General features: G+C 42.5%; 1 pseudogene; it reads left to right on the top strand.

The window, feature by feature from the left end:
* Positions 1-4,692: 4,692 nt before the first annotated feature.
* Positions 4,693-19,444, top strand: LOC136549519 (uncharacterized; annotated as a pseudogene).
* Positions 19,445-22,455: the final 3,011 nt, after the last annotated feature.

Below are 22,455 nucleotides of genomic sequence, written 5' to 3'. Positions count from 1 at the left end.
TCGGAGTGCCCTTGTGAATGCTGGGGGCCCCTCGGGGTTATCGACGCCATCGTCTACAGCATTGCCATCAGCGAGGGGCTCGAGAGCTGAGTCTAGGATACCATACTCTTGCTTGTACTCCTAGCGGTGGCATACTTTGTCTTCATGGTGACCGAAGCAGAGTTTGTCGATGCGTCGTCGTGCATCTCGAAGATTGTTGAGGTGCACTCGGACGTCCTAGTCGACCTCCTAGTCGGGTTGGCGATGATGTTCAATGTGGTTGCCCCTAGCTCAGTCCTAGAGGGGTTGCCTATCGTCGCGGTGCTGGTCGATGAAGCGACTTGGGCGGCGATCGGATCTTGTGGCGACTGATCGGCGAATCGAAGTTGTGGAGTATGAAGGTCTCTGTTCTTGGCGGATCTCATTGACCTGACAATGCGCCGCTTTAAGCATTGCGACGACCTTGGCGACCTCTGGTGTCTGCGAGAGTCGAGTGAGCTCATTAGCGGCCACGACCAGGTTGGCGCTTGGAGTCTTGTAGACGTCGTGGCCATCAACACAGAGAAACTCATCGTCGATATTACGCTAGAGTGGTCTTCCTTGCGAGTCAAGCTGCTGCTCGGCCATCGCAAGGGTAACCTCGTTTGCTCGGCGTTGTACGCGGTTGATGTTCCAGTTCTCACGAGCAACGCGTTCCTCCTCGGTCTTGCCATTCCGAGGGGGGCTATCGACGCTGACGTTGAAGATCACGCCACCTTGGAAAGGAGGGAGAGGAAGTTGCTCGGTGAAGGTTTCGGCGAGGGTCTCCGAAGAGCCTTGGGACTCAGAGCCTGGATTCTCCTCCGGGATGGTATGGAGGGATGCTCTAGAGCGTCGGCCGACGTGGAGCATGTTGACGGCCGATGGAGGCTAGTTAATAAGAGGATGGACATCTCCCACCTGGTCGGCGAATTTGCCCCTTAGGGCATCTTGGAAGGTGGCGGCGGCGTTGGCGAGCCCAAAGGGCAGAGCCACAACTCCTAGAGTCTTCTAAGCAGCCTCTGGTAGATCTAGATTGGTGGGTGGTCAACGCTGGACCAGAGTGTCTAGAGCCGATTTGGTGATGGAGAGGCAATCAACGAGTTTCAGACCAATTCGATCGATAGATGCAATCAAATCGTCATTGTTAATCTGCCTCCTCTAGTAGCGAGGAAGCGAGCAGCGAGTCATCGATGAAGGCAACCTCGGAGGCGGTTCCGAAATAAGATCTACTATCGTAGGTGCGGGGGTGATCGGCGCAGAATCGATCTGCACCGGCTCGAGGAGCTCTCCGACTCCGTCAACGTTGATGATCCACGAGATCGATCCGACCGTGAAGATCTAGCCGGGCTACGGGAGGGATGAAGAGCCTACGAAAAAAGTCATCTTGTTTGACAAGGAAACAACATGCAAGCCCCTACCTGGCGCGCCAACTATCGACAGAATATCATCGACAGTCCTCCAAGGGGTATCCCACGAAGGTAGATTGATCGGTAGAGAAGCGTGTGATCAAGAACAAGAAGGCAACAGAGACACACGAGTTATACAGGTTCAGGCCATCAATATGACGTAATACCCTACTTCTGTGGTCTGTTGGTTTGTATTAGCTATCGTATGATATTGCGCGAGTTTGGAGGGGGTCCTTACCTGCCTTATATAGTATGAGGAGCAGTGTTATAAGTCGGTTAGATCTGAGAGATCACCGCAAAGTAATAACTAATTACAAGAATCTTAGGATCATACATATCCTAACAGATCTCGTAGTATCTTCAGGATATCTTCCCGGTGTCTTGTGGGAGGCGCCGAGCAGAGTCATGCCCCGCAAGGCTCCGTCTTGTGGGCTGGGCCGCCCCAAAGGGTGCTGCCCATGTGGTCTGCCGTGGTTATCTAGGGTCATACCCCACAACATCAGAGCATGCAATCAACATTAGTCTCCCACAGCTAAGAAGCAGTTGCGCTTCCACTGAGCTCTCAAATCAAGATGAAGCATTGCAGCACTTCCCCGTGGATGACATCACCATGCCTTTGACGCCATGTGAGCTGCACATTCCCTTGGGGAATACTGGTACCACAGTCTTGGTGTCGCATGGTATTATTTCTCATGTGGTCCCCGACAAGACACCAACAATCCATGGGAATCCAATACCACCTGGCTATTATAGCGTCTCGATGGATAGAGTTATCAAAGACTATAGGGAAGTGCCTCTTGACTTTTTTGAAGGTGATAGGGAGAAGACCCTAGGACAAGTAGAGCATTCATTCATTTTATGGCGCAAGCGCTACATCATTATTCCTAGTGCGGCAGCTGGGGTACCATCGCCTCCTCCTCAACTACCTCATGATAGGTGCGGATAAAAATGAACGAAACAGTTTTTCAATAATTAATCATTCTTAATTATTGGCTTCTCGCGTAATAACCATTTACTCCTGTAACACCTCTGGTCTTACAAGCTTGCTTAACATCTAGGTTAATGCCTAAGAGGAATTAGCAAAATAAGTTTTCGGGTTTTAAAATTTAAAGCACACATGGAATTATAAATGAATCTTGTGTAACTCGCTTTTGTGAATAAAACAAACAAATAAGTGTCGCTAGTCAACTTGCCTCGGTGCTTAACAACTTTTAAATAATCTTGTGGACAAAAGTTGTTTAAGGCTTGTTTTGGGAAAAGTATGAAGAAAGTGCTTAAAGATGCCTGATAGCAAATAAATAGTGAATGGCTTGTTTATTTGATTAAGCATGAAAAACAATTGTTATAAACAAAAATAAAATATAACTTGTAATTGGCACTTAAATAAAATTTGAAGTACAAGTCGAGTATGTGAAAATGCAACTTGGGTAATGGAAAACAAATGTTGTTGACTAGGATTTTTGCCAGCTCAAAAATCGAACTTGTTATCAAAATTGCCTTTCTCGTAAAATCGGCAAAGTCTAAAATTTGGTGTGACCTTGCAATGTTTAGCATTTAATTCTAAAAAAATTGAGTTAAGCACCTGAGTCATGTTGTTGCATTGTGGTTTGCATCTTAGTGCGTGCGTTGTAATGATGTATTGGTTGGCCTTGTTAAAACCACCTCTGTCCAGTTCAGTTTGCGCTCTGGAACGCAGTCGGACAAGCCCATGTTGACATCCCCAGTATCTCCCTCTCGCTTGTCTCTGCTCGACGTAGCTTTTCCTCAACCGTTATCTTCTGCCACTTATCTTCTGCATCGCAGGGGCTGCTCACCGTGGGCAGCGCCCCTGCCCACTGCGGTTTTCTCCAGCGCCGTGGCGCCGCATCCGGCACCATCCCGCGTTGCTCCGCGCCCAGCCTCGTGCGACCGCCTCGCGCCGCGCCCTCATCCACCTCACCCATCGCGGAAGGGGAGGCCTATGCCTACGCCTCCATCCACCTTGCAGCGTCGGTAGGAAAGGGGCATGTGCCACCGCAGTTCCCCACCAAATAGGTTGTGGGCGTCGGCAACACTGTGTTTCAAGTGTTTCAGACGTTTTCAGACTTGTTTTGTAAGCTTATGTTTCAAGTATTTTATCTTGATGGTGTATATGTTGATATGACTATGTACGCATGTTTTAAGTGTATGTTTTAAATGTTTAGATGTTTTTAGACTTATGTTACAAGTGTTTTATCTGAATGTTATAAAAGTAGAGCTGGATGTTGCATGTGTTGCTTTGGTTATACACGCATGTGTGTTAAAAGCATGTTTCAAGTGCTTTCGTCTATTTCAGAACGTATGTTACAAGTGTTTTATCTGAATGTTGCATATGTTGCAAATAGCTATGTTGCAAGTGTATGTTTCGAATGTTTCATCTGTTCTAGCTGTATGTTGTAATTGTTTTATCTGAAAGTTACAAAAGTAGACTTAGATGTATGTGTGGAGGAAGCCTAAGCCCTTGGTGATCCAGCTGTTGCGGCTCCTTGGTGTGGCGAAGATGAAGGTCATGAACACAGGAGCGACGACGACGGGATGCCGCGGTAGATCAGTTGGGATGGGAAGTAGGATGGGTGTGGCGTATCAGGTGGGATGGGGAGTTGGATGGGACGCTGGCGAGGGAGCTCATCGAGGCGCAGGCGCAGGAGCTCCGGGATGAACGGACGCTGCCTCTAGAGCGAGTGGGCGTGGGGTGAAGGGAACTGTGTTTGTCGGGCACGCGCGGGACTTGCGTTTGGACGTCCGGGCGCTAGAAATACCAATGGTAGGAGGTCCAATTTGGTTTCTTCCTCTTTAGTTCCTTTAGAATCATCCTCCGGATACCTTGTTTTTGGTCTACTCGTTTGATTGCTTACCCATTCTTTCCTGTTCCTATTCCTCCGAAAACTTTCTTTGGCAATTTTTTTTTCACTCCTCCCATCCAATTCTCAACCCAAGAGTAAACTTTCTAATGTATAGTGCAACCAAATACAGATTATTGATACAACTTACCGTCCAACAAAACAGAGGCACAAACAATATACAACAGAAAAATGCAGCCCGACCAAACAACTTGTTAAGCCAAACAACTTCTGAAAGTAGGGTGATGCTTCCTCCTTACAGAAAGTGGGTTTACAAAACTACGCCAAATCCAATGTGATGATGTAACTCTGCTTCCAACCCCAATTGACTAGTGGCCCCGCCGGCCCCGCCACACCAGCGCCGTTCTCTTCGCGCTGCCTTGCCTGTTGCCTGTTGGTTGGTTAGGTTCAGCGGCGTCGCCAATCGCTGGCTCGCTGCTGGATCCACTAGCATTAACTCGCCCTCGTCCTCTCTCCGTCCTTCCCTCTCCCGCGAGGCGAGAGAGCACGTGTCCGAATCAACCAACCAAACCCTAACCCTACCCGCCGCGAGCCTTAGCAGAGAGGGAAGGCTGCGGATGAAGCCCTCCTCCACCGCCGGCGACGCCTCCGCGTCGACGGAGGCGGCGGCGGCGTCCTCCTCCTCTTCGGGGTCCTCCACCTCCGCGTCCACGTCCACCGCGGACGCCACCCACTACATCGCCAAGCGGGTGCTCCGGGGCAGCGCCGTGCTCCACGTCGCCGAGGGCTGCTTCCGCTCGCCCGACTCCGCCGACGTCGTCCTCGCCAAGGTTTGCTCTGCTTTGCTCCCCCACACTTCCACCGAGATGTCGGTCGAATCGTGTATAGGGACAGAGAATTTGGAGACGAGCAGTGTCTGTTTGCGATTTCGTTGTGCTGTACTCTGTGTATGTAAGTGAAACATCAGTGTTCGATGTCGCCGCAGACTGTAGGGTTGGTATCAGGAAGGGGAATTATTTCGAGTTCCGGATCACCAAAACGATCGTGAGTGTGCCGGCAGTAGGTCATTTAGTGACGCAGTTCCAGAAGGTCTTTTTATTTTTTTTAAGGATTTGCAGTTTCAGAAGCTGAGTAGTTGTAACATTGTCAGAGTTATTCTTTATCATCTTCTGCTCAAATTCTGTCATCTTGGTGAAATTTCAATCCTGGCATGGCATACTTGGGAGACAAGTTTTCTAACTAATAATGTTATCTGAATGGAGACATGTATCTAAGAAGGGACACCTCACCTATAATATAAAAGTAGCATATGTGTCAATGTAGGGTTAAATATCTACCGGATCAATTTTACAATTTACATAACGCATTTGCTGGTCCATGTTTCCTGTTTCATCTAACTGGGTTTCTGCTTCAGGAAACTTCACTGGAGTTGGTTGCTGTTGGTGATGATGGTGTTTTACAGTCAATATGTGAACAAGACATGTTTGGGATTATAAAAGATATCGGTGTATTGCAATGGCACTCTAGACATGTTGGCTTAATTCCACAGGTGTTGTTCCTTCTCACTACAGTCCGCTTTGCAATGTTCTTTTGTACACAACACATCCGTCTCTAACTGTGTTCAGAAGTGAGTGATTAATTAATTGTTTGTTGATCTTTTTCAGATAGAACACAAAGATCTTCTGGTTGTGCTTTCAGATTCTGGAAAGCTTTCCCTTCTTTACTTTTGTTCTGAGATGCATAGGTTAGTGCTATTTGCCTCTGTTTTTATGCCCTTGTTCTTTGTTTGTTGGTACTACATTTTGGCTCTTAAATGTTGTTTTTTATGGTAATGCTTAGTCAACTGTATGTTATGCATCTAGCAGTATGTTGCCAGCCATTATCTTGTACTCCGCTAGTCTAATGATTTTATGCAAAAAAAAAAAAAAAATTGAAGAGGTGCTAGTGAGGGTTGAAAAGATTATGGGTTCCAGTTTTAGGAACTAAAACTAGCAAATTACTTTCACTATCCAACCCTACTGTTTATACTTTTCTTATTGTGCTGAACTTATGAGGTGCCAGCACACCTTTATTTGACATATAGCCCCTCTTTTTCATTCTCTTCTCTCTCAATCCCATTTCTTTTCACAACATCTGGGATCCATGTGGTTTCCGCCTTGCTTTCTACATGTCAAATGGGCAAGCTCAACACTGCTGGTGGAGGTCCATTCAAGACGGTTTTCTTCAGAGAAAGCATAGATAATAGTTTTGTAAGAGATGGGTGACGAGTTAGCCTACAACTCATCTTCATCGGATAAAATGGTTCAAGAATTGAGCCCATCGGCTCTTCCAGAGATCTAAGAAACCAGATGACATTACATCACTTTTAAAAAAACAGTTCTGTAGTAGTGTAGTTTTCACTGTTAATTAGATTCTTTTGGAAGGTGAATGGAGTAAATAGCCATATTCCTAAATTCTGATAAATGCTTGAGTTGAAGTGAATCTATTTATGCCTACAATTTAGTTAATTCCTTGCATTGTGGACCCACATTTAGGGGTGTTATTGTGGTTTTATAACACCTTTTCTGTCTACCAGCATGAGAATGATGAGTTGATGACCAATATAATTGCACCGTGTTTAGAACTATGGAGACAAAATAAGGAAAAAATACAGTAGTATCCAAAAAGCTGCTGCCAGTTTCATTATTTATTTATAGAAGCATGCTGTATGCATATTATTAATTAAACCTGATGAGAATTCAGTTAGCTTTTATTTAGCATGCAATTCATTCTGCAGTTGTAGTCCTGTTTTATCTGAGAAAGTACTGATAGATATTAATGTATGTATTTTAGGTTCTTCGCAATTGCCAATATTGAGTTATCTAAACCAGGAAATCTGAGGCATCATCTGGGAAGAATTTTAGCAATAGATCGAGAGTAAGAGCAAGTTTCTTCTTCTGAGGCCTTTTGATTACACTTAGTTTTTTTTTCTGTTGCAAGAAAAAGTTACAGCTATTTTTTGCCATTATCCACTGATGTTTTTGTGTACATTTCTGCTATACATTTACTTGGGTATTAACATTTGTTATACCATCTCTTGTTCTGAGCTTTTGCTCAAAAAAAAAAATTCTCTTGTTCTGAGCAAAAGTTGCATTGATAATTTTAACCACTCTTTCCACAATCAACATTGCACACCATTGCCCTTAACTTAATGGGAGTATTCTAGTTTATATGGCAAATGGCATAAAAAATTTCCGTGCTTACATTCTGTTGATGCTTATGGTTGACATTTTGTGCTTGTGTTAGGTTTGAATAGTTACAGTTGCAACTAGTTCTGTGCTCATGCATGAAGCATCTTATCACATACCAATTTACACTAGTGTCTTATGTTAAGATACTGTCAAATCCTACCCAAGCATTTCAACCACATTAAATGGTGTTTGAATGTGATTATGGTTTTATGTGGCTTGAGTCCTATGGGTCATGACTAGCAACTATTTCTTAATTACCAGCATTTCTATATCATGGAAGCTTTTGCTCTATATATCATGCTTTATTAGTTTTGCTTTGTTATCTCTTCACACACAGTAAAATATTAAGCACCTAAAGTTAAGGGGCTCTTATTATGAAGTTTCTTGACCTTAACTTCATCTTCTCTTGTCAGATCTAATTTTGTTGCTGTCAGTTCATATGAGGATAAGTTTGCCCTTATACATGTTTCTGTTTCTCAGAGTGGTTCTGGCAGGGGTATCATTTCTGAGAAGGTGAGAGTTGAATGTTGTTAGTGACTTTCTTGACTCATTTATCATATGCTCAGTCTAATATTTACACTATATTATTCCAGATTTTGAAGATGTTCCATGTCATAATTTCAGAAATATTTTTATCCACCAGAAAATGAAGAGGATTCAAGGATCATAAGTTTGTCTGGGACCAGCATCCGTGGTACAATTTGGACGATGCGCTTCATATCTATCCCCCAAGATGTAGAATACTATCCAGTTCTGGCAATGATAATTAACAGGTTTGTTTGCTCTGAACTCATTTCATTTAGTTTGTAGCTTGCAATTGAATTCTACTTATTTTTCATGTTCTTATTTAAGTGTTGCACTAAATTCATTCCAGGAAAGGCTCTGATGTGAATGACTTGTCGTTATTTGGATATGACACCAGCAGCTGTGTTATCGACCACATCTCTAGTTATTCAGAAATTGGACCGTTGGCACTTGACATATCAGAAATTCCTGAAATGTTTGGCTTTGCACTTCTGTTGCGTGTTGGTGATGCTTTATTGTTGGATCTTAGAAACCCAACGAACGTCTGCTGTATCCGAAGAATCAGCTGGACGACTAGCCTCATTGGAGAGCGAATCGCTGTTGAAGATTCCTGTCCAGGATTAGATGTTGATGATGATGTGGTTGCTTGTGCTTTGCTAGAATTGAGAGATTCTGCTAATAACATAATGAAGGATGATGGTTATATGGACATTGATGGTGTTGACAGCAGAGGTAATGTGAAACCAAGGATTGTTTGCTCGTGGAGCTGGGAGCCACCTGAACCTGTCAGGCGAGGATGGGCAAGGCTTCTATTTTGTTTGGATGATGGAGAATTTCATATTTGGAATTTACTTTGGATGTTGAAGGGGTGCAGCTGTACACATTTGAATATATTGATAGGAGTTTGCCTTGCAGGCCTCTTTTTTGGATGAAAAATAGAATGATAATAGGGTTTGTAGAGATGGGGGATGGCATGATTTTTAAACTTGGCGATCGTAGGTTGTTTCATAAAAGCACAATTCAGAATGTAGCACCAATATTGGATCTAGCAATTTCTGATTACCATGGTGAGAAACAGGATCAGATGTTTGCATGTTGTGGAATGTCCCCTGAGGGCTCTCTTCGAGTTTTACGAAATGGTGTCAATGTGGACAGACTTCTGAAAACTGAAGCTATTTATCAGGGTGTCGCTGGTTTGTGGACTTTGAGAATGAAGACAACTGATGCCTACCATTCTTTTCTTGTGTTATCATTTGTGGAGGAAACCAGAATACTGTCAGTAGGACTAAGTTTTAATGATATCAGTGATGCTGTGGGATTCCAGCCTGATGTTTGCACTTTAGCATGTGGTTTGGTGGCTGATGGTCTGCTCGTTCAAATTCACAGTAAAGGTGTTAAGGTCTGTTTGCCTACAGTATACGCTCACCCTGAAGGTTCCCCTTTAACTTCTCCAATTTGCACTGACTGGTATCCTGCTGTCACTATCAGTGTTGGTGCTGTAGGACATAATATTGTTGTTGTTGCTACATCAAATCCTTGTTGCTTATATGTCCTTGGTGTTAGATCATCATCTTCTTACCAGTACGAGTTGTATGCGACACATCATATGCAATTGCAGTATGAAGTATCATGCATATCTATCCCACAGGAGGATTGGAGACATGATAATGTAGCTTTCAGCTGTGGAGAGGGTGATAACATTTGTAACAATTCCCCTCCTAAAGCTAATGTTCGCAAGTTCGCTGTTATTGGAACTCATAGACCTTCAGTGGAAATCATCTCCTTGGAACCTGGAGAAGCATTAAGGGTATTGACTATTGGGACTATATCAGTGAATAATGCGTTTGGTGCGCCAATGAGTGGTTGTATACCTGAAAATGTCAGGTTTGTTGCAGCTGAGAGGTTCTACATTCTTGCAGGCTTGAGAAATGGAATGCTACTCAGATTTGAGTCAGAAGCAAGTGATTATCTCCCTGGTTTTTTCTACAAGGACTCTTCTATTCCTTCTGTTAATACATTCCTTCAGTTGATTTCGATACGGCGTATTGGAATTACTCCTGTACTGTTAGTGCCGATACATGATTCAACAAATGCTGACATCATTGTTCTCAGTGATAGACCTTGGCTATTACATGCTGCAAGACATAGCCTGGCATATTCGTCCATTTCATTTCTTTCTGCTTCTCATGTCACGCCCGTTTCATCTGTTGATTGCCCCAATGGTCTACTGTTTGTTGCTGAGAGCTGTTTGCATTTGGTAAGTTACTGTGATCATTAAAACCAGCAAAATATATATATCTATGCATCTGCTTTTCTTCCCTAGGGATCAAGAATTATATCATACATTGAGTGCCCTAAGTTACTGGACATGATAGGAGAGTAGAAATCATCAGAATTAAATTCCATGCTAATAAATATCTAAATATGTATTAGTACTAGTGATTTTTGTTGCAACAATCACATTGAATGCAAAGTGAATTGAAGTATTAGACTAGCAATCCAATGCAAAAAAATGGGACAATAAATTTCCCTTTTCCTTTTTCTCCTTGTTGCTTTTATCTAGGCACATTCATTGGCAAACAATTAGGCAATGGTACATACTTATTTTCTCACTTGCAGCAACAATTCCAACATCGCATGGTCTGATTGTGGGACCATTTAATCTGTCAGTTTCTCTGGTTAGTTTATCAACTTAAGCTGTTAGCTTTTCTGGCCAGTGAACACCATTTACAGCATTGAGATTGTGCTGCTCTTGTTCCACTGCTCAAGTGCCAACACGTGACTATGCATTTCAGCCTTTGTTTAAGTGATTCACACTTGTGAAAAAAAAATTAAATTGTTCAATTTTAACCGCACTTGGTTAAGTCTGGAACTTGTGAACTTCACTAGTTACTTGACTTCAGGTTCTCCTTTTGTTTTAACAATTCACTTTGAAAGAATCCGTGAATTGTGAAATGTTCAAATCTTTCTTGGATTTTGAACTGTTCTAGACAGATAAAAAATGGCTTTATGACCTCATATCACCTCTATTGCTGCATCTGTTGGTCTTGGCATATGGTATGTGAGGCAATTACTGGTACAATATCTGATGCATGATTTTGGTTCAGAACTACTAGTTCAAATATTACTCCAGTGATGTTCTATTTCTTTCTTACAATGTGTGCCTGTGGTGTTCTCACTCGTGTATGTTTGTATTAGTGTGTCTATGTATGTTTGTGCTTATCTTCTGTCATTTGCTGTCAGGTTGAATTGGTTCATGGGAAGCGATTGAATGCACAAAAGTTTTCTATTGGAGGGACTCCAAGGAAAGTACTATACCATAATGAAAGCAGAACACTGTTGGTACTAAGAACTGGGCTAAGTGGTGCATCGTCTTCTTCAGATATTGTCCAAGTAGATCCACAAAATGGGGTATTACTTTCGAGATATAAATGTGTACCTGGTGAAACAGCAAAATGCATGCAAATTGCAAAAATAGGAAATGATCAAGTTTTAATTGTTGGGACCAATAAGTCTGCTGGACGGCCAATGATGTCAAATGGTGAAGCAGAAAGGTTCACACCTGATCTTTTGTTTATAATAATACAGTTTATTTCTAATATGTCCATGATTCATTAGCAATATTTTCTTATGATTTGCAACTACATATTTTTTTGTGGTTGTGTGGAGTGTAACCATTGGGGATATCCTTTCATCTAGACTTAGTTATTGCATTTTATTATAAAGGCGTGTCAAGATTTTAATACATTTATGAACTTCATATGATGATACTCATGCAGTGCTTAGATGTTATGCTGGGCCAGAAAAATTACCGAGTTTGAGTTTTTTTTTTCAATTTGGCCTGGTTTTTGTTTGCACAGTATCAAGTTCTGTATAAATGTTTCCTAAGTTAAGGATTTAGATTTCTATAAAGCATCTGTAACCATAAGCCATGTAGTTTTTTATTTCTCATACAGATCTCAAGAATGGTGTGGTGGGAGTGAGAAGGCAAGGAGATAGGATTATCTTAGTCAAGCTTGTCGTTGGTGATATGGTCTTGAACGTAATTAGTGCGTATGCCCCCCAAGTAGGCCTCGACGAGAGTGCTAAGAGACAGTTCTGGGAAGACTTAGATGGCCTGGTTAGAGCTATACCTAGTAGTGAGAAGCTTTTTATAGGAGGAGATCTTAATGGGCATGTAGGTACTACAAGCGCAGGTTTCGAGGCAGTTCATGGAGGTTTTGGGTATGGTAGTAGGAATCAGGAGGGGGAGGAAGTTCTGGACTTCGCGGTAGCTTTTGACCTGATGATAGCCAACACTTTCTTTAGAAAGAGAGAATCTCATCTAGTGACCTTCAGTAGCGGACAACACTGTAGCCAGATTGACTTTGTCCTCGCAAGAAGAAAGGACAAACGAGCATGCTTGGATTGCAAGGTGATACCAGGAGAGTGTGTTGTTTCTCAACATAAGCTTTTGGTGGCAGATTTTCGTTTTCAGGTGCGTGCCCGTAGGAATAAACAAGCTTAAGATTGAAAGAACAAAGTGGTGGAAACTGAAAGGGGAGACGTCAGAGGTATTTAGGGGAAGAGTTATCAAAGAGGGCTCTTGGAAGGAAGAAGACATAAACAACATGTGGGACAAGATGGCAACCAACATTCGGAAGGTAGCCTCAGAGGTGTGTGGAGTAACCAAAGGAAGGGGACGCGAGGCTAAAGATACTTGGTGGTGGAACGAGGAAGTCCAAAGGGCTATTAAGGAGAAGAAAGAATGCTATAGACGCTTGTACCATGACAGGAGTGTGGACAACATAGAGAAGTACAAGGTGGCAAAGAAGACTGCAAAGCGAGCTGTAAGTGTGGCAAAGGGTAGAGCGTACGAGGATCTTTACCAACATTTGAGTACGAAGGAAGGAGAGAAGGACATTTATAGGATGGCTAGGGTTCGTGAGAGAAAGACACGGGACTTCAACCAAGTTAAGTGCATTAAGGATGAAAGGGAGCATCTCTTGGTGAAGGAGGATGAGATCCGACATCGATGGCAAGAGTATTTTGACAAATTATTCAATGGTGAGAATATGGACACAACCTTTCAGTTGGATGACTCTTTTGATGACACCAATAGGCGCTTTGTGCGGAAGAATCCAAGAATCTGAGGTCAGAGAGGCGTTGAAAAGGATGAAAGGAGGTAAGGCGATGGGACCGGATGGTATCCCAATCGAGGTGTGGAGATGCCTCGGGGACATAGCTATAGTATGGCTAATCAAGCTTGTTCAACCATATTTTTCGATCGAACAAGATGCCTGATGAGTGGAGGAGAAGTATATTGGTACCGATCTACAAGAATAAAGGGGATATTCAAAGTTGTACGAATTACCGGGGAATTAAGTTGATGAGCCATACTATGAAGCTATGGGAGAGAGTTATCGAGCATCGCTTGAGAGCAATAATGCGGGTCTCTATGAACCAATTTGGTTTCATGCCCGGAAGGTCAACCATGGAAGCCATTTTCTTAGTAAGACAAGTTATGGAGCGGTATAGGGAGAAGAAGAAGGACCTACACATGGTCTTTATTGACTTGGAGAAGGCTTATGATAAAATACCAAGGAATGTTATGTGGTGGGCTTTGGACAAACATAAAGTCCCAACGAAGTACGTCGGGCTCATTAAGGACATGTACAACAATGTTGTGACTAGAGTTCGAACAAGTGATGGAGACACGGATGACTTCCCGATTAGGATAGGACTACATCAAGGGTCAGCTTTGAGCCCTTATTTGTTTGCTTTAGTGATGGATGAGGTCACAAGGGACATACAAGGGGACATCCCTTGGTGTATGCTTTTCGCGGACGATGTAGTGCTAGTTGATGAAAGCCGGACATGAGTGAACCAGAAACTGGAGTTATGGCGGGAGACTTTGGAGTCCAAAGGTTTTAGACTCAGTAGAACTAAAACTGAGTATATGAGATGTGACTTCGGCACTACTACTCGGGAGGAGGAAGATGTTAGTTTGGAAGGTCAAGTAGTGCCTAGGAAGGATACCTTTCGATATTTAGGATCAATGCTATAGAGGGACGGGGATATTGATGAAGATGTTAGCCATAGAATCAAAGCAGGGTGGATGAAGTGGCGGCAAGCGTCTGGTGTCCTATGTGACAAAAGGGTACCACAGAAGCTAAAAGGCAAGTTTTATAGGACGACGATTAGACCTGTTATGTTGTATGGTGCAGAATGTTGGCCTACGAAAAGACGACATGTTCAACAGCTAAGTGTCGCGGAAATACGTATGTTGCGTTGGATTTGCGGTCATCATACAAGAAGGGATCGAGTTCGGAACGATGATATACGTGAGAGATTAGGGGTAGCGCCAATTGAAGAAAAGCTTGTCCAACACCGGTTGAGATGGTTTGGACATGTGCAACGGAGACCTCCAGATGCACCGGTGCGTAGCGGAATCCTAAGGCAGGATAGTAACGTGAAGAGAGGCAGAGGAAGACCGAAGTTGACTTGGGTAGAGGCAATAAAAGGAGACTTGAAATGATGGAATATACCCAAAGACTTAGCCTTAGATAGGAGTGCTTGGAAGACAGCTATTCACGTGCCTGAACCTTGATTGCTTTTGATGGGTTTCAACTCTAGCCTACCCCAACTTGTTTGGGACTTAAAGGCTTTGTTGTTGTTGTTGTTGTTGTTGTTGTTGACAGATCTTCATCAGTCTGCAATCTAGATATGTTTAAATAGCTGTCTGATTCTTATTGATTGATTGTTATCAATGATCGTCCATGATTTTAGTTGAATGAAGCTAAGAGTGTTTATTCTTTATTGATGAAGCAGCATCAAGGGACGCCTGATTGTTCTAAGCTTGGAGGCCGTTGAAAGTCCTCGTGAGAGCAGTTCGTTTATTCCAACTTCTAGTTTTAATCCCTCTTCACATTCTGGTTCTCCTTTCCATGAGATTGTTGGATATACAACTGAGGAATTTTCTAGTAACAGCCTGTGCAGCAGTCCTGATGAGTTTTGCTGGAACCAGATCCAAGCTGAACAAATGGCAGGACAATTGAGATCATTGACTCATGCTATATTGAATGGCGCAGTTCTTGCTGTGTGTCCCTATCTAGATCGTTATGTGTTGGCAGCTGCTGGTAATACGGTATGATATCTATATGCTGTTTTAACTATATTTTTTGTGAAAATTTTTCTTAAAGGGAACTGAACTCTCCTATGACAATATCTAAAAGGAAATTAGTAATGTCAGAATAGTGGCTAAGGCCCTTAGTGGGCTTGCCCTGTATGGGCTTAGGGTTTTGTACTGCGCCAGATCTTGGGTGCAGGCTGCATAGATGATTGTTTCCTTGACAGGCAAGGTTTCTCCCTGATGGATATGTTTCTATAAATCCTCCCGGGACCTTGCCTATATATGTGTACCATACCCATTGCAATCAATCAATCTAGTATATTTCCCATCTAATTCTCTTTCATGGTATCATGAGTCTGGATTGCTCCATGATTCTTCTGCTGCCCTCGCGTGCCTTTGCGGCTGCGCATCCCCTTCCTACGTGTCCCGAGGCAGCGCCCCTTCCCGCACGAAATGTGGGATAACATCTTAGTCAACATTTATCTTGGAGAATAAGGATCTTGTGTGTCCTTTGCCCTCATGATCTTTGGAGATTATCAAATGAGATGTGCAGTAGTAGAGTGCGCAAGTGTTGGAGAGATTTGTGGCTTAGCTTCTTAATGCAATAATAATATAAGATGCAGCTCTCATTGTGTTCATTGTTCAATTAAAAAGAAGGAACAGGTCTATTTTTGGCCATCGAACTATAGCCCAAGTCTGATTTTTGGTCACCAAACTCCAAAATGGGTATCTTTGTCCATGGAACTCTTTGGTCCTCGACTGGTGTCAAAGATGGTTTTGCCAATATATGTATTTTTCTAAAGAAACAAAAATATGGTTAAATCTATAAAAAATCATAGCTAATTCATTTTTGTAAATCTAAAAAAATACGAAACTGGTCCCAAATTATTTTCTAAAAATATAATATCTCTATTGATGCTCTATTGCGTTATTTAGATCTTATTTGTTCCTGTTCCTAGTGTTTTATTGGTCGTGGTCATGACCGTGGTGACGCCAACCTCGCAGATGCCCTGCTGCACAGCATATACATCCTATATAGGCATTATACGGCTAGTGCTTTATTTTTATCGCTTCGAGTGGGTAATAGGTTTCCAATAAGCATGGGTACACATCATGCAATTGACTAATAATGCAATCAACATAAAATAGAGCGCAAACAATAATTTAAATAAATAACGGCCACGACTACAACCAATAAAATGCTAGTAGCAAGAACATGTAAGATCCAAAGAACTCTAAATAAGAGCAGCAATAGATAGATTGTATTATCATAAATATTTTGATGCCAGTTATGATTGTAGAGATTTAAACATATTTTTATTATTTTAGAAAAATACACATATATATATAGGCAAAACCACCTTTGGAACCACTTGAGGACCAAAGTTGTCCGGTTTTGATAGTTCAATGGCCAAAGATATTAGGTTTAGGAGTTTGATGGCCAAAATCAGACGGGCAATAGTTCGCTGGCCAAAATAGACATCTTCCCAAAAAAATCTGGAGTTGGGAGGCGTCTGTTGCTCTGTGCCATCTTAGAAAGTTCTGAATGAATGAATACCAAAAAGAGTGTTACTTTTGTGATGTCAAGTGGCTATCTTTGTTCCTTTGAGATGATATATTTCTCTTGTTTCGTTTCTTTGCGATGCTAATGAAATAATATCCTTTGGCCTTGTTTAGTTGACTGCAATTGCTTATGGAAGCTAACATTTGTTCTTTACTTTCTTAATTTTCACAGATTTATGTATTTGGTTTCACAAATGAAAATCCCCACAGGATGAAAAAGTGTGCTGTTGGTAGGACACGATTTACAATAACTTGTCTGAAGACATTTGCATCGCGAATTGCTGTTGGTGATTGTCGTGATGGTGTTCTCTTCTATTCTTATAATGAGGTAATACTTGGGTCTGATTAAAATGACACGTTCTTTATGGTTTTGTGATGGAATAGTGCTCTTTCTATTATTAGCTCTAATCTTGGCTCTTCATTTCCTGATTATTATCAGAGTCATCGGAAGTTGGAATTGATCTATTCTGATCCTGCTCATAGATTGGTGGGTGATATCGCTCTTTTAAATTGCGAAACTGCTGTGGTATCAGATCGACGTGGGAGCATATCTGTATTATCATGCACAAGATTGGAAGGTAGGCACTTGGCAGATGGTGTAAATGTTAACGCCACCCTTTTCTTCTTCCAATGGAGTATTAGAATTATATGTTCGCTAGCTAGTTCATAGTATTCATGTTCAGCTAGCATATATCCTGTGTTTTGCTGTGATTCTTTTATGTTATATTTTTCTTCCCCGAAATTATATTATTTTTATGCTACATTGTCTATCAACATTGGTAGACTATTTACAGTTTTTAAATTGTGCAACAGAAAGTTGCCTTTTTCATGAGAATGTTTTTAGTCTACTCATCTTTCTTAAACTTGTCTTGCAGTTTCAGAAAGTCCACAGAAGAACTTAGCTGTGAATTGTTCATTTTATATGGGTGAAACAGCTATGAGCATTCAGAAGGTAAGTATTTTGTTGTTTCATATATTGTTAATTTATTGCTTTGCCATTCATTACACCTTGCCCTTTTGCATTGGTCCCTTCTAAAAAATTCCAAATCCACTGCTTCCATGGTTCATGTCTGAGACATTCATTAACTCATGCTTATGATTTATTGTAGGCTGCATTCAGGTATCGGCTTCCAATTGATGATGATACTGACCCGGTGCTTGAGACAGTGTACGACTGTATTGTGGCAAGTACCATGCTGGGGAGTCTCTTTGTTATGATTCCACTTACAAGGTATATCATGATACAAAACATTCCTATGCTTGGCCTGATAGCTGACATTTTCAGTGTTAGTGGCCAGTTATCTCCAATCTGCTTGGCCAATTTGGAGACCTGGATTTAGGTTTTGACTAGGATAATTGTGCCAGCCACTAACTCTCCTAAGATTGCAGGTCCCCACCTGCTCAGTCAATTTTGACAATGAGAACCAACATTTATATTTGTTGCAAGTAACCACCTGTGCTTTTCAATGAAGTGTAGAACATATGAACACCTAATGTTTGCTAAGAAGCTGAATTATGAGAAATGTTAGATTAAGCTTGAGGCAGGAGATGTTGCAGATGTACTGGTTCATGCTAGTTAATACTTCTGTCAGGAATACTAGTGATTTACTGCAGTCCATTTTGAAGTAACTCACACTGGGCGTAAAGATATGGATCTCAAGTGCTTAAATTTATATAAGTATATTTTGCTAGGGTAAATGTAAATATGAAGGTTGCCATTCTTAGAGCAGTATATAGTATATATCTCTATGTTCCCCCTCTTAATCTATGCAGATCACGGGCATATGGTTCTTCCCAAATCTCGCTGTGTTCTTTCGCTCATGATCTTTGAATGTTTTTGTATGGGATACAAATAAGACTCACCCAAGAAAGAGAACTGCTTATGTCAACAGTCATTTGTAAATTATTCCATGTGCATTTATGCCCTGAGTTTTTGTATACACCATTTGTGGACAAGGAACTACTCATGTTCGTCTACAGCTCTAAGGATTATTATGCAGTTTCTGAAATGCATAAATTGATACTGCAGTGAGGAGCATCAGCTTTTGCAAGATGTCCAAGAAAGACTCTCAGTACACCCATTAACTGCACCAGTCTTGGGAAATGATCATGCAGAATTCCGTCAGCGTGGTGCACCTGTAAGTTGTCACAATTATATCTTTAACTTTGCCTAATATAGAAGTTTGTGATGTATAACTTTTAGTAACTTGTGATCTGCAGTCAGTAGTGCCTCCCATTCTTGACGGTGATATGCTTGTGCAATTCTTGGAGCTCACCGGTGAACAACAGCAAGCCATCCTTGCTCATACTTTGCCAGGGAAGGGGCCACATAGGCCCCTCTCGGTTTTCGAGGTTTTGCGAACATTAGAGCGCGTCCATTATGCTCTTAACTGAGGGTTTCTTCACTCACAGTTACTAAAGGTTTGGATATCAGAGCGGGTTGACCTTCACTGTTTGAGATACTGTCAGAGCTGAGGTTTGAGTGACCTTTGTGGTTGCCCAAGTCTGCCATGATATTTACCAGAATGTTTGATTGATGATGCAACCGGAGCTTAATACTGGAAAATCTCATGGTGGCGAGTACCCTGTGGAGGCAACAGATTTGTCGAACCCCTTGTGTATATACAATCGGCCGCTTTAGGTGGACTGTTGTAATGGTGCATTCTGCATAGAAATGATATTATTTTTGTTTGTTTCGTAGATAATGTAAGTGTTTTTTAGGTCTCTTGTGCCAGCTGGTCGGATGCTCAATGAGAAATAAGGAAAAACAATGAATTGCTTTGGTCGTCCTGCTCTCTCACATGCTCTTACCAATTAGTGATGCACCAGCCACAATGATGACGAGCGAGCGGTGAGGTATGGCCGTGAGTCAGGTTGCCTAAGGGCACAGTGCAGAGTCCGGTAGAGACGAGCCCTTAGTTGCGGTTGTCGGCAAGGTAGAGCATCTTAAGGTTGGGGAGCGCCTGGTGTCCATGTCCATCTTGCAGGCAACAGTAGGCATCGTCCTGTCCATCTTCATATTGTGCTACAGGGAGAGTACGGACGAGACCGAGAGAGAGAGAGAGAGAGAGAGAGAGACGAGATGGGCACTGGGCAGAAGAAAATAAATTGGTTCCGTGACGGGTGGGTTCCACGTGTTAGCGGATGTAAAGGGGATAAGATTTTCTCAAAAAAAAAAAAATTGGTTCAGTGACGTGTGGACTCCATGTGTCAGTGGATGTAAAGGGTATAAGATTTTCTCAATTCCCTTGGTTGTCATGGGGCGGGTCATTCCGCGCCTGGAACTATTTCTCCATAATACAAATTTGTGAAGGAAGAATGCGGCTGGGAATCAATCTCAAATAACCGAACGAGGTCTAAAGGGGATAAGATTTTCTCAATCCCCTTTAACTAGATATAGGAGATTAATTTTTTCTCAATCTCACGGGGTTACAAATTTCTCGCGAGTTGTTTGCAGGCTCTACCGGAGGCCTGAGTTGTTTGATAGAGGCCGGTGTGCACGTGTTGTCAGCGAAAGAATGCCTAAAAGGGAGATGAATTGGACTAATTCTAAACTTCTTTGTAATAATTAAGTCCTACGGTTAGCCCAATTAACCCATTGTGTCTAGAAAGTGTTTCTATTGATCTACCGCACAAAAGTTTAGCAACCTATATTCCAATCCTACTTTAGCATGACAATTCTATGAATATAAATGACAAAAATTAAATTGTTCAAAGTAAATGCTCAAAGTAAAGAGAGAAGGAGGAACGCGGCGATGTTTTGCCGAGGTATCGGAGAGTCGTCACTCCCCACTAGTCCTCGTTGGAGCACCCATGCAAGGTTGTAGCTCCCCCTTGATCCGCGCAAGGATCAAGTGCTCTCTACGGGTTGATTCTTCGATACTCCGTCGAGGTGAATCACCTACAACCGCTCACAACTTGAGTTGGGTCATCCACAAGCTCCGCCGGATGATCACCAAGCTCCCAATCACCACCAAGCCGTCTAGGTGATGACGATCACCAAGAGTAACAAGTACGAACTCTCACTTGACCACGACAAGCCTAATGAAAGGGTGGATGCACACTTTGCTACTCTTGCTTTCACTAATGAGGGCTCTCTTTGGGATTCTCAAATCTCAATCACCTCACTAGAACATTGCTCTTCTTGGCACTCTCAAAGGTGTTTCTCAGCTGTTGGAATGAGCAAAAGTACCCCCTCACACGAATGGAGGAAGTATTTATAACCTTGGTTGAAAAACGAACCGTTATGTGCCTCTGCGGGGTGACCGGACGCTCCGGTTAGTTCTCCCCGAACTCCAGTGTTTAAGTTGTGACCGGACGCGTCCGGTCACGATTTTCCCCCTCTGGAACCTTACTGGAGTCGACCGGACGCTGGCACCCAGCGTCCGGTCACTCACCTCTCAGCGTCCGGTCGCGTCCAGACGATTTCACCTTGATCAAATAAACTGACCGGACTCTGCGTCAGCGTCCGGTCACTCCGAAACCAGCATCCGGTCAGCATTTGACCCTCCGTTCACTTCCAACTCTCGATCATACGTGAATGAAGTTTGCTCCAATGGATCTAAGGGCTTTTAGGAGCTACCTAGTGCTAGATTTAGCAATTGTGCACCATACCTAACCCACTAGACTCACATAGGTCAAGCTACCCGTCCATACCCCCCTTAATAGTACAGCCAAAGGAAAAACAAAGTCCTAAACTACTCTAAATGTCTCCTCAACACCAAACGACACTTAGAACTAGTCCATCCATAACCTTGTTGTCCATTCTTTGAAAACCAAAACGATTTTCATCGTAGGAGCATGACCACTATGATGGCCCAATCGATGTCTATTACCGTGACCTAACTTAATTGCCTCTGCAAAACACACGTTAGTCACAGTAATCACGTATTGTCATTAATCACCGAAACCCAACTAGGGGCCTAGATGCTTTCAATCTCCCCCTTTTTGGTGATTGATGACAATACCACCTCGAGTATGTGAAAGAGATGAGGTTTTTAACATGCTTGGTTCATATAAGCTTTTGACAATAAGAACAAAAGTGTTAGGCAAGCTTATATGACCCAAGCCAACATGATGTACTCAAAAGATATGAAATAAGCAAGAGTACAAGTAATAAAGCTCATTTGCATCGGAGTAAAACGCGGAAGCAAAGCAAATGAGCATAACACAAGTGATATGACATATAAATAATTCAAAGTAGAGAGCACACATGTCACATATCACATAAATATCATGATCACATTAATATCACGATTACGATCACACTTAAGTAGATTCAATGCATAATAGTAAACATGAATGCATAATGTATCACACATAAAACTCCAAATGTAATAGATAAGCTATAAGCTAATAGATAGACTCCCCCTAAATGTATCGCTCCCCCTAAGACTAACATACTCGATCCCTCTCCTCCTTTGGCATCAAACACCAAAACCTAAGGGTCGGTCGGCGGGGCTACAGCGGACGAGTCGGGCGCTGAGGTTGGAGGAGCAGAGCTGGAACTATGTGCCATCATCATCTGATTCTGAGCTCTGAGCAGTCTGACCCTCTGTAGCTGGAAGTGCTGAAGCAGGTCTAGGGTCGGATCAGGGACAAGTGCGGCCTGAGACTCTGCAGGTATGACTATAGTAGGCGGCTCTGATGACGCAACTGAAGAAGGGAGCGTCTCTGTAGTCCTCGGTAATAGGTGCAACTGTGGAAGGACCTAGGACATGTAGCTCTAGAGGAGTAGGCTGCCCTGTCAACTCACTGAATGAAGCACCAAGGCTCCTAGAAACTGGAGTGAGCACTGACGA

The sequence above is a fragment of the Miscanthus floridulus genome, chromosome 4 (genome assembly GCF_019320115.1).
Source record: "Miscanthus floridulus cultivar M001 chromosome 4, ASM1932011v1, whole genome shotgun sequence".
NCBI lineage: Eukaryota > Viridiplantae > Streptophyta > Magnoliopsida > Poales > Poaceae > Miscanthus > Miscanthus floridulus.
The sequence above is the reverse complement of the archived record's forward strand: the minus strand, read 5'-3'. Positions and strand labels throughout refer to the sequence as shown.